This window comes from Protopterus annectens, chromosome 4.part0 (genome assembly GCF_019279795.1).
Source record: "Protopterus annectens isolate FY-2018-M chromosome 4.part0, PAN1.0, whole genome shotgun sequence".
Taxonomy (NCBI): domain Eukaryota; kingdom Metazoa; phylum Chordata; order Ceratodontiformes; family Protopteridae; genus Protopterus; species Protopterus annectens.
This window is the reverse complement of record NC_056733.1, coordinates 260,668,012-260,680,922: the sequence shown is the minus strand read 5'-3', so window position 1 is coordinate 260,680,922 and position 12,911 is coordinate 260,668,012. Positions and strand designations below refer to the sequence as shown.

Sequence of the window (12,911 nt, the reverse complement as noted above, 5' to 3'; positions counted from 1 at the left end):
GGTTCATCAGAGTAGGATTCAAGGATACCTTGTATGCCAGGCATAGATCGCCACTCAGCAGTATGTAGGAAATGAGAATGTAGAAGTACGGCTTTGAGGTGATCTGCACAGGACAGTGTGCCTATGCCCTGCATTATTTTGATGAAGCACCTCTGTGGACATTGCAGTTGTTGCATGTGCTTGGCCAGGTACATACCGAAGAGGGTGTTATACTCAGTGGTGGGTCTGATGATGGGTGAGTACAGTGGCAAGATGGCTTTCCTGCACCTAGATGCCATGCTCTTACTTACAAGTTGAGTGACATGGAATGATTTTTTTTTACAGCCTTAGGCACATATTGGTTAAAAGCCAGGTTACTATCAACATGACTCTCCAAGTCTCTGACTACTGTATCTACCTTTAGGAGTGTTTTATCAATGAAGTAGATTCCCCTGGGTGGCCGACTTCCAAAAAGTTGCTTCTATGCATTTCTTGGCATTGAGTTTTAAGTCATGGCTTTGGCAGCAGTAATTTGTCTGGGTTAGACCTTCCTGTAATATGTTATTATCTTGGGGAATCGGGGGAGTGTATGATTGCTCATAGCCTGCAATCATCTGAAAACTTGGAAAGCCAGAGGCCCTTGAGCTTGGCATCTGCTAAAGTGGAGCACACAATAACAGAGCCCTGGGGCAGTCCATTGGTGATCGTCCTATTTGTGGAGGTGGTCTCTCCAATCCTAACTTCCTGGGTCCTGTCTCTGAGCCAGCTGGCTGTCCAGTGAGTTATGTAGGGGTTTATGTCTAATTCTGCAAGCTTGTTTACAATGCTCTAGTTGGTTATTGTATTAAATGCCTTAGCTAGGTCAAAATAGGCAGTATATTCTGTTTTGCCCTCATCCATTGCCTTGGAGTCCTTCTCAAAAAGTCCTCCAGGTTCAGTAGGCAAAGCCTGCCTTTGACGAAACCAAACTGGGTTGGGTCCAGTATCTGAAGGTTTTCTGTGTTAGTTACTCATTTCCATGATAATTCTTTCCATGGCTTTGCAAGTCAGAATAGTCATACTAATTGGTCTGTAGTTCACAGATCTGTTGATGGTCTGCCCTTGTGTAGAGAGATGACAGTTGAAGTCTTCTATTCATGTGGCACAAAGCCTTTGTGGAGGCTGTGGTTGAACAGTGACACCAGTGGCCCTGACAGGTCATATTAAGGCTGTTTAGGAGACATCTTGGGATATTATCATGGCCCATCGAATCTGTATTCTTAGCCATAGCCAGTGTATCTAAGACCTGTACCTTACTGATAGTTGGAGGGATTATGCTAGATGGTATTTCCTGGCTGTCCGCTGGGGAGTGAGAGGGAGATAAAGTTGGGGCTGAATTTGTCAGCAAGAAGATTTGCTAAATCTCCTGGTTCCATGAAAGTGGCTCTATTTACCAGCAGTTCTTCACACTGTGTGCTGTCTTTGAGGTTTCAGACATAGCTAAGGAAAGCCTAATGGTTGTCCTTGGATTGGGGCACTATCTTTACCTCAGAATTTGGTTTTGTTGGATTTAGTTAGTCCTCTTAGTTGCCTATCCCATTTGATGGGAGAGTTTTTAATATTTTTTTGCTGTTACATTTCCTAATTTTAACTATGGCATTTTTTTCTTTTGTTGTACAACCTGTTTAATTTTGGATTCTACTAGGGTGGGTTGCTTTTTTAATTAGTTTTGGGCTTCTGGTAGGTACAGCAGCCTCTCTGCAGTCATTGACATGGTGGTACAGAGCTTCTGTGAATAATTCCGCATAGGCTGCTGTGTTACATGGGTTTGGAGGGGCTTGAAATGTTGATGAGTGAAGACTTAATAAAAGGTAGTTTGCCTTGGAGTAGTCTCTAACTGTTACAGGGTTTGCTGAGGTTACAGAATTGATTCTTATTTTGAAGGAGACTGCTTTGCGGTCTGACCTTACATGAGAGGATATGACACTGGAGGGGGAGTAGCATTCTGCCATATTTGTGAGTGCCAAGCCAAATGTGTTTGTACCTCTAGTAGGCATATACACTAACTGTTCCAGGGTATTTGTGTTTACAAAGTCTAGGAATCCCTGCACCTGCAAATATGGGGTTTTATACGATTCCCAGTTTATAGAGGGAAAATTAAAGCCCTCCCCCCATGTGTCTGGTTTTTGGTTGAATGGTGAGTGTCTCCAGTAGGTCTGAGACATATGTTTCATGGGACATAGGATCATAGGAGATTACTAGGCTAACAGCCCCAGGGCCCTTACAAGCCTAGTCAAGTTCAGCCCATGTTCCCAAGAGTGTCTGGTTGAAGCAGACATTAAAGTCAGCAACTATTGCCCCTGTCCAAGAGGGACACCGGTGGAATCCCCATGGTGAATTTCCAGTTACCCATCCAGTCATCCAAATTATGCTTAAGTAGGTCCAAGGAGGGGCTTTGTTTAACATGAATAGGAAGCTTGTTCCAAAAGTGGAGCAACCTCTGTGAGACAAATCTGTTTCTCCAGCAAGATATTACATATCAAGTTAAGGTCCTTTGAGAGAATGACCCCTGTGCCATTTGACTTGCGAATGTGCAGCATTTCCATTAAAGCTGGGTCAGAGATTGCTCTGTACGCAAGGCACAGGTCACCTCTGAGCAGTCAGTATGACACAGAGTAAAGTGACAATGATTTCAGTCTTTCCGCATAAGACAGATCTTGAAGACCCTGAATTTTCTTTGTAAGGAACCTTTGTGGTCTGTCCAGTTGCTGTAGGTGTTTGGAAAGGAACATACCAAAGAGAACATTGTACTGTATTATTGGCCTGATGAGGGAAGAGTACGGGGGCTTATAATCTCTTTTTTTCTGGAGGCAATGCCCTTACTTATGAGATGAGCAATATAAAATGCCCCTCTTACCACTGTGGAGACATGGTGATCGAAGTTAAGGTTGCAATCAACCTGTGTGCCCAGATCTCTTACCACTGACTGTGTGCTTAGGGTATTGCTATTGATGTGGTAGCTTGCAGGAACATCACCCTTGCTGAAGGGGATGATAATGCATTTTTTTTATTAGGTTTAAGACCATGACTTTGGTACCACTCATTAGTGTGCGTAAGATCTTCTTGTAGGATGTTGACATCTCTAGGGGTTTTAAGGATCACTCCCAGTTTGCAGTCATCATCAGACTTTGTCAGCCACAGTCCTTTAGTTTTAGCCTGTATTTTGGAGAAGTATATTCCAAATAGTAGGGATCCCAGAACCGATCCCTGTGGAATGCCACTGGTTACGGGTCTGCTGGAGGAGGTAGAGTCTTCTGTTTTTGACTGTATGAGTTCTATCAGTGAGACAGTTTGTAACACACCTGACAGTGTATGGCTTGATACCCAGATGGGTGAGTTTATCAGTGATGCCTGAGTGGAAGATTGTGTCAAAGTCCTTGGCTAAGTCTATGTAGGCTGTAAGCACAGATTTGCCCTGGTCTAGGGCGTTGGTGACTATCCGCAAGAAGTCCACCAAGTTTAACAGGCACGATCTCTCCTTGATAAAGCCAAACTGGGTGGGGTTGAACATTTGGAGATTTCCTATATCTTTGTTAATAAGGTCTATGATGATTTGTTCCATGGCCTTGCAGTTAAAGCTGGTCAGGCTAATGGGTCTGTAGTTCCCAGGGTCTGTGGATGTACCCCCTTTGTGCAAAGGGATGACAGTAGCTGTTTTCCATTCCTCTGTGATGAAGCCAGTGCTTAGGCTGTGATTGAAAAGTGTGCCCAGTGGTGATGCTAATTCCTGTTTTAACCCATGTAGAACACAGCCTGGGATGTTGTCTGGTCCCATAGAGGCTGTGTTTTTGGCCTTGGAGAGGGCATTTAAGACCTACTCCTCAGAGATACTAGGTGTGGGACAGGTGTTAAGGATGCTTTGGGGTATATGTGTCGGGGACAGGGGAGTGAAGTTTTCACTTGACCTGTCAGCCAGCAGGTCTGCTATATCTACAGGTTCCATATATGTAGTACCATTAACTATGAGTTCAGCACAAGTATGGGCCTTACCTTTGAGGTTACGGATTTAATTAAAGAATGTCTTGTGGTTATCCTTAGTTAGGGAAGCTAATTTGTATTCATAGTTAGCTTTGGAAGACTTCACAAGGAGTCTTATTTGCTTGTTTAAGTTGAGGAGGGAGTGTTTCCAGTTTTGAGACCGTTCTTTCCTACTCTTAGACAGCAATTTCTTTGTCCTGTTGTGTAGCCTATTAATGGCAGTTGTCCACCAGGCAGGTTTGTTTTGCCCTGAAGATCTTGCTTTGGTTCTGTCAGGTATAGTAGAGTCAATACAATTGTACAGGTGCTCGTATAAAGCATTGGTGTATAACTCAACATAGGTGTCTGTTCCATCAGTGGGGGGAGGGACAGTGGGGGGAGGGACTATGAAGCTGTTTATGCCATCACGTAAGAGGTTGTAATTGGCCTTAGAGAAGCTTTTTAGTCTAGTTGTTGCTGGGGGGGGGGGGTCTTGTGTTATAGTTACTTCTAGTGAGACTTCTTTGTGGTCAGATCTCACCAGGGTTGGCCACAGACTGGGGGTGGTGCAGCGGTCCCCCATTTTGATGAGCAGTAGGTCCAGGATGTTTGAGCTCTTTTTGGATGTGTCAGCCAGCTGGTTCAGAGCATTGGAGTTAATGAAGTCCAGGAACCTTTGGGCAAGCGACTTAGAACACATAATTTACCCAGTCTATGGATGGGTAATTAAAGTCACCCAGAACCAGGGTGTTTGTATCTTGATTGACTCCAGTAGATCCAAGTAGGCTGAGTGGATGTCCTGATTCATGGAGGGGGTCCTTTAGCTAGCAGTGACCTAAAGAGGGATCTTCTACAGTCAATTCCACCTAAAGTAATTCAAGGGAATCATGCTGTTTAACCAATCTAGAGATATATTTTTCTTTAATGAATGTTGATACACTGCCTCCTTTAGTTTTGATGTCTTCTGTTTGTGGTCTGAATGTGTGGAAGGAAACCTAACCTGGTATACCTGGGATGCTCTCTGCAGCCTTAAACCAGCTCTCAGTGACTGCACAAATGTCAGCATTTTTCAGGGTGAGGACTGCTTCCAGTGAGTGCAGTTTCTGGTTCAGGCTCCTAGCATTTAACAGCATAACCCTGAGGTTGTTTTTAGAGAGTATTTTTATGTCAGGAATTTTGTTCTTGTGACATTGCCTAAAAAGGCACTATAGGGATGGCAAGAGTCTTAGCCAGTAACCAAAATCCCAGGGGTGACAGATGAAGACCATCTGTGGCAAAGCATTGAGATCTATCGACCATGTCATCCGAGGCTGATGGATACTGGATCCCCTTTGAATGACACTAGAAACTAAGCCAATTGTTGAAGTCAGTATTTTTTTTTTTTGTATTGAGGTGTCATCCTAAGCGAAGGTAAAATGCTGTTTAAGGCTAGGGACATTCCTGCCTGAGACACATAGTCAGAGTGCTCAGTCATGTCTCTGTTCATATAGTTTAGTGAGGTACGTCTCAAGTCATTCACATCAACATGGACTATGAGGAAGTCATAACAGTGCCTGTTGTTGAGATACTTGAGTACGTGTGTGATGTGGCAGATGCTGGCACCTGACAGACAGCTGGCTGTGACCTTTTCCTTATCCAACCCGGTGAGAGGGACATCTGGGTGACCTATAGCTTGCTAGGATATGTATTAGACTTTATCTGTGGTAATATAGACTTGGAGGAGGTTTCAATGCATCATCCTGTTTAACCCACACAGAGATATGCTTGCTACCGACGCAGATCGATACACCTCCACCTTTACTCCCTGTCTGTGCAGTTGCTAGTCTAAATGTGTGGAAAACCCTGAAGCCTTGCATTGCTCTGCAGCTGTAAACCATGTCTTGGTAACTGCGCAGTTGTCCGCATTCCCAAAGGTGAAGAGAGCTTGGAGGGAGTGGAGCTTAGTGTTTAGACTCCTGTCATTGAGCAACAATACTTTTAGATTTCCTTTGGTAGATTTTGCTATGTTGGAAGGTTCATCAGTTTGGCATAGCTTAAAAAACTCTTTATGGGGGAGGACAGTGTTTTAACCAACATTCAGAAGCATAGAGGGGACAGGTGCAGACCATCATGCTGACTAATATTGTATTCTCTTAGAATAACACCAAAAAGTAAACCAGTTAGTAAAGTCTTGTGTTTGTATTGTGGCACCATCCTTTGTAAAGGTAGAATGCTGCCCAATGCTAGGCATATGCCAGCCTGTGGCATATAGTCTGAAAGCTCCATAATATCTCTGTTCTTATAGTCTAGGCAGGTAGATCTTAAGTATTTTAAACCTGCATAGACTATGACTGAATCATACTGGTACCTGTGGTGCAGTGACTTGACTGCAAGTTTAACTTGGTGGATCCTGGCTCCTGATAGGCAACTGACCATTATTTCTTCCTAGTTCAGCCTGGTGAATGGAGCATCAGTATGCCATACAATGGAGTCTCTTATAACTAGAGTCCTGGGTAGTGTATTGGCTTGCCTTATGGGCTTGGTAGTTGAGGCTACACTAGGTGTGGCTGTATGTGCAGTGTTAGGCATTATTTCTGTTGAGTGCTTTTGGGTTTGCTAAGGATAATTTTTGCATGTGGAATGTCTGGGAGGTCTTTGGATTGGGAAGATTATATTTAATTGCCTCAGCATAAGTAGGTCTATGTGGGTGTGTACTTTTTGTGCGTTTCTGACCACCCGATATTTATTGTGAGTATTTGTACACAAGTATTTTGCCTCCAAGAGACATTGCGTTTATACATATCTCACATACTGTATTTTTTTTGGGAGGGTGGGGGATTAAATGGCTGTCAGTGAACATCTGACAATTGTTACATTGGCTCTATATATTCATATCCATCAAATTGTGGAGACATTGAGAAAGTGCATATCCATGATGTTGGGTCCTTTATTGGGTGAGATACAAGGGTGCAGAGTACAAGAGGTTAATAGTGGGCTGATTAAGGGTGATTCCATGGCTAGAGACTAGACTAAATTATGTAATACTAAATTCAAGGGACAGTGCTCCTCAACATGCAAACTAGCTGATCTGTGCTACTCAATAGGTAAAGTAGCTGCTCGACACTCATCAAGTTGCTGGCATATTTTCAGATGTGGTTTTATAGGCAAAATTTGATTTCTAAGTGTTTGCATCTATAAAAGACACTACTAATCACTGCTGCATGGTAAGCAGCGGCAAGCAAATGTGTCAAATTTCAACCTGTATCCTGCTGATTGTCCCAGAGCTTCCATCGGCTCGGCACCCTTCCTTCAATCTGAGAGGGTTCTGAATTAATCCTGCTGCATTCTTGGCAGATGAGCAATGTATTTTATTGTTTTCTACTTTAGTTAACTGTTTTAGGGTGCTACTGCTTTATTTTTTTCTGATTTGTTAATTTTGCACTTTAAATCATTTAAAGCTACCTAATACTTGAAAATCGCCTTGTTCAGATAATTTAAGTTGTTTTGTGGTTGCATTACAATCTCAAGCAATCTCTTCTGTGTTTTTACATTAAGAGGAGTGGGACAGTCAATTTAGTGGCAGTAGATGGTGGTCTGGTCTATATGAGTGGGGAACCCATAAGAAAGAATAGTTGTTTAAAATCTTACAATAATGATAGATGTTCTTTTCTTTTCTGTTGCAGTATTCATAACATGAAGGAGTTCTCCGCCATAGGTGACCCAACGTCAGCCAGTATACAAAAGACTTCACTACTGTAGGTTGCATGGTACGTCACATGTAGGCTGCGATTGGATGTCTGTAAAAATTATGTATGCATGCACCATCCTCAGAACTTCTTTGCCGCCAGATCCGAATGCCAGATTCCAATGTATGGTCTGACTCTGAATCATTTGTGATTCTTCAAAATTTAGATAAGTGCTTCACTGGGAGATTTTTTGACTTTAGCTACTGCCTTTGGTTAGGGTTCATGTCTTCCAAAAGGGGTAAGTGTGAATGTGGATGACAAATTCCACACAAGAATAGCCACTTCCAGTCCTTCTTCTGCCTGGGCCCAAGCCACAACCACAAAAACTGCTCTATTTGTCAGGCGTTTGTTCCAAAGACTTTAAGGAGTAGATTATCCTCCCTAGCTATCTACCTCGAGAATCAGCACTTAAAGCTATTAGCAAAAAGCACTATGGAGGGATATTTGAGGCCCAAAGATGAGTTGATTTTGAAGAGGAAGGCCAAAAAGCAAAGCCCTGAACCTTCTGCTGTGCCTCTGGATACCAGCATCTCTCTTGAGGCAGAGGACAGTTTGGAGACATGCCCAGTTAACAGTTCAGATCCGCAGGCTGAGCCTGACGTCCAGGCCACCTTGGATCCGAGCATTAGCATATCCACAGAGGCTGAGCAGGCATCCATGCTGGATGTCTGAAGCGAACTACAGCTCATGATTATGGAAGACCCTAAGGGGATACCACAGATCCTTGTTAGGAAAAAGGTAGCTTCTGACTTGATCGAATGTAGGCCTGCATTGGGCCCTCCTACCCTACATAAAGCCGACCTGCATGGAAAAAAAGAAACAAAAAAACAAACATTTGTCTCCACCAAAGGAACCTGCTAGCAATTGGCAGCAATTTACTCAGGGTCTTTTCAATGCCCTTATGTCACTTAGGCCTCCTCCAGGTTTTATTGCCCCACCACCCAGTACTGTCTGTCCACTTAAAAGACCTAGGGAAGAGGATACATTGGCAGAAGAAGCTTCTTCGGGGGATTAATCCCTTGCTTACTCTTCTCATATCCCTTCTCCCCTGGACTATGCCTCCCCAGAAACAGAATCAAATGGAACAGACTCTCCAGTGGAAGGCCTGTCCTTTGCAGAGACCCTAGCTAAGATGAGAGACCACTTTAAATTGGATAACACCTAAGTATGTGAAGTACAAAAAAAATAATACAAGCTATTACAGGTGGACTCACCTAGCCCATCAGCTATCCCTCCTGTCTTGCCTGCTTTTCTTGATGCTTTTGCCTCAGCTTCACAGGCACCGGATTCCCAGCCACCTGCCCTCGAAAAGCCAAACCACTTCTACAGAGGACTACACATTTCTCTTCAGATGTCCTTCTGCAGGCCCTTCTGTAATTTCTGTGGCTTCTGACAAGCCATCAGAATTGCTGCCTTCCACTACCCTCTTATCATCTGATAAGGACAGCAGGGTCCTGGATAGACCAGGCAAAAAAGTATACACTTTTGCCACTCCAGCATTCAGGGTCATAAATTACCAAACACATATAACCAAATTCACTTTAAAACGTATGTTCCAACTTTCACAGGTAATTGCAGGCTTACTTGACACAGAAAATAAAACTTTGGCTACTTCCTTGCTTGGTGCTTCTTCTCAACTAGTATGTCACACCATAAAATGCAGCTATGATGCTGCAGAGTCTTCTGCCAGAGCAGTTGCCTCTGGTTCCGTGATAAAAAGTTTTTCTTGGCTAAGACTTCAGCCCTTACCTGAGGACATAAAAGCCAAACTTATGGATGCTCCTCTGGACAATTCAGCTTTGTTTGGACCTGCAGCTGCTAAACATTTTAAATCATTGCAGGAAAAGGGTAAGGAACTACAGGAATTGAAACATATTTTTGTTTCCCCAGTACCCAAATTCCAAAGTAATTACCCTGCAATGCTTGTATTTTTGCGTAGACATTCCCATCACACACAAACAACCTACAAACAAAAAAAGAGTGACAGGAGACCACAACAGCCTAGGGCCTCACTGGCAACTCCGCCACCTAAGTGGCCCTTTCCAGGCAAGCCATCCTCTCTCTGACTGCTTTGCCCCTCCAGCCATATCCCACTTTCCCAGCACCTGCCCCCTATTCCTACAAGCCTGGAAAAGCATAACTCAAGATGCCCAGGTCCTCTGAATTGTTCAGAAAGGGTACTTCATGGTATGGGATCAACTACCCTCCTTCAGGGGCATCCCTCAACCTCCCAGGGAACAACTTGCCCTTTTCCCAGAGGTTCTGTTAGAATTATTGAACCAAAAGACCATCCAGAGTGTCCCCAAAAACCAAATAGGCAAAGGATTTTATTCCAGGTTGTTCCTGGTGCCCTGGGAGGAAGATGCCTGGAGACCTATCCTTGACCTGTCCCATCTCAATACCTTCCGAAGAGTACCCACTTTCTGCATGCTGACCCTCCAGACTCTGTGCCTATTCATTCTACCTCAAGCCTTTATGATTACCCTGTATATCAGAGATGCATATGTGCACATTCCCAGCAACCCCAGCTACAGGAAGATTTTATGCTTCTCTGTGTCATCATGGCATTTTCATTTATGTGCCTTGCCCTTTGGGCTTTCTGCCACACCAAGGATCTTCACCAAATGCCGTGTTCCCATGATTACCCATTGCATACTTCAGGGAATACACATCTTTCTGTATCTGGATGACTTTCTCCTTCTAGCCACCTCCACTGAGAAATTGGAACAAAATATTGCCATTACCATCAATCTTCTACAAAATCTGGGGGTCACCGTAAGCTTAAAGAAATCAGTTTTCACTCTGTCACAGGACCATTTTTTTCTGGGATGCGAGATACAAACAGATCTTATGAGGGTCTCTCTTCCACCACAAAAGGTAAATGACCTCCTCTCTTACTTCCAATACATTCTACTAGTTTACCACATTACAGCCAGAGAGTTCCTCAGGGTCTTAGGCCTCATAGCATTCAACATTCGTATGTTTCCCTTAGCATTGACATTTTCTCATGTGGAGTTTGGCTATCTAAAATCAGTTTGGATGTAATACCAACACCCCTTAGAAATCTCCATCCCCCATATCACTTGTTTGAAGAGGAAGCTTCAGTGGTAGATATATCAAGTGTCATTCAACCCAGGACTACCCTGCACACTCTTGCTCCTCCTCAACAGATCTGCACAGACACCTCAGACATAGGTTGTGTAGCAACTTTTGGCCACATGAAAGTACAAGAGATCTCGTTTGTTGAAGGAACATAGTGTAAGGGAGATGAGGGAAGTGCTATTGGCCATGCAGACCTTCCACCCCTTATTCCAACCAGGACCTCCAAAGCTGTTCACAGACAATATGACGGTCCTGTGGGTCCTGTGGTATGCGAACAAACAAGGGGGGGGGGAATTCTATCTATTATGCAGATTGGCTCTTCGGGCTTGGGAGCTGGCAGTAAAATTCCAGGTAACCCTTCAGGCAGTGTACATCCCATCCTTTCAGTATTGTATGGCAGATCACCTGAGTAGGTCCCAAACACCATCCCATGAATGGGTGCTTCAAAGGGATGTGTTTCTAGACATTGTCCACCAGTGGGGTATTCCTCAAAACAACCTTTTTGCCTCCCCCATGAACAGACAATTTCCACAGTTTTGTTCCAGAGAGTCCCATCCTCTGGTCTGGAAAGTGGATGCTCTTTCTTTCTCTTGGAAGGAGATGTTTCTGTATCCATACCCTCTCCTTCCTCTCATACCAGAAGTCCTGTCCAAAATTCAGCAGGATGATCTAAAAATCTTGATGGTGACTCCTTTTTGGCCAAGTCCACTTGCATTTAGCCATGGGCAATCACTACACATTACCTCACAGAGTGGACCTGCTCACACAAGACAAAGGGACCCTCATCCATCCCGACTTGGTGACTCTTCAGTTACCCCTATGGGTGATAGTACTAATCCCTTTCAGTCACCTATTCTCTGAGGACGTGCTCACAGACCTGTAGGAGGCCAGGAAACCAAATATCAGAAAATCTTACTTAGCAAAATGGAAGAGATTTTCAATCTGGTGTTTGAAAAGTAGACAGGATCCATTAACAGTGGAAATTCGCCTGGTTTTGAATTATTTGTGTGAATTGCTCAACACTGGCTTGGCTTACTGTTCAGTAAAACTCATATGTCAGCCATATCTGCCTGTCTGCCTCTATCTCCACCATTAGCTAGCAGATTTGAGGCTAAACAATTTCATAAAGTTGTCCTACACATTAGGCCTCCCAGGAAACCTGTTCTGCCTTCCTGGGAACTTAACTTTGTTTTGGAAAAGCTGACTCTCCCACCCTTCAGTTGAACTTCCTCAGCTTCTCTTCAGTACTGCTTCTGGAAAATTTTGTTACTCATATCCTTAACTTCAGCCAGATGAGTGACTGAGCTACAGGCTCTTATGGTATCTCCACTTTTTCTGGTCTTCCACAAAGACAGGGTCTCCCTGCACACAAACTCCTCATTTATGCCTAAGGTAGTCAATGACCTATCTCTAAATCAGTCCATACACTTGCTTACCTTTTTACTTTCTTCCCATAACTCTAGTGAGAGGGTCCTCCATACTTTAGATGTCCACAGGCAACTAAACCAAATAATCAGATCGTTAATGAAGAAGGCTTGTCTAGCTGAAAGCGCTTATCGGTTTATATGTTTCTCGCATGTTTATGGTTTTAGACTTTATTCATTAAAAAGTTTTACAGTTTTTATTGGAAGGCCATGGTGATCATCAAAGTCTTTTCTTTCATTTTGGTTTTGGTTCCTTCGATATCTTCGGCAGTGCAACTCAAGTTTCTATTGGACATCTATCGTTATGGTTATTCTTTCTTATGGGCTCCCCACTCATATAGACCAAACCACCACCTACTGCCACTAGATGGGCTGTCCCACTTCTCTTAATGTAAAAACGAGATTGCTTGAAATTGTAATGCAACCACAAAACAACTTAACCAAATTACCTTGATAAGGCAATTTCCCATATTAGGGACCTTTAAATGATTTAAAGTGCAAAATCAACAAACAAGCAAAACTAAAGCAGTAGCACTCTAAAACAGTTAACTGATGGGAAATAGGAAATACACCCTGGGGATCACTTCTGTGGCTCTGCTTGATAGGGGCACAGGAAATTAACTTTCTTGGGTGGCGTAAGCCAGGGAACCTTGTTGGCTAGGCTTACTTAGGCCCTTAGGCCAAT

General features: G+C 43.5%; 1 protein-coding gene across 2 annotated transcripts in view; it reads left to right on the top strand.

Moving 5' to 3' along the window:
- RNFT2 (ring finger protein, transmembrane 2) overlaps positions 1-12,911 on the top strand; it is a 926,866-nt gene that overhangs the window by 158,373 nt on the left and 755,582 nt on the right. The gene's annotated exons all lie outside the window — the stretch shown is intronic.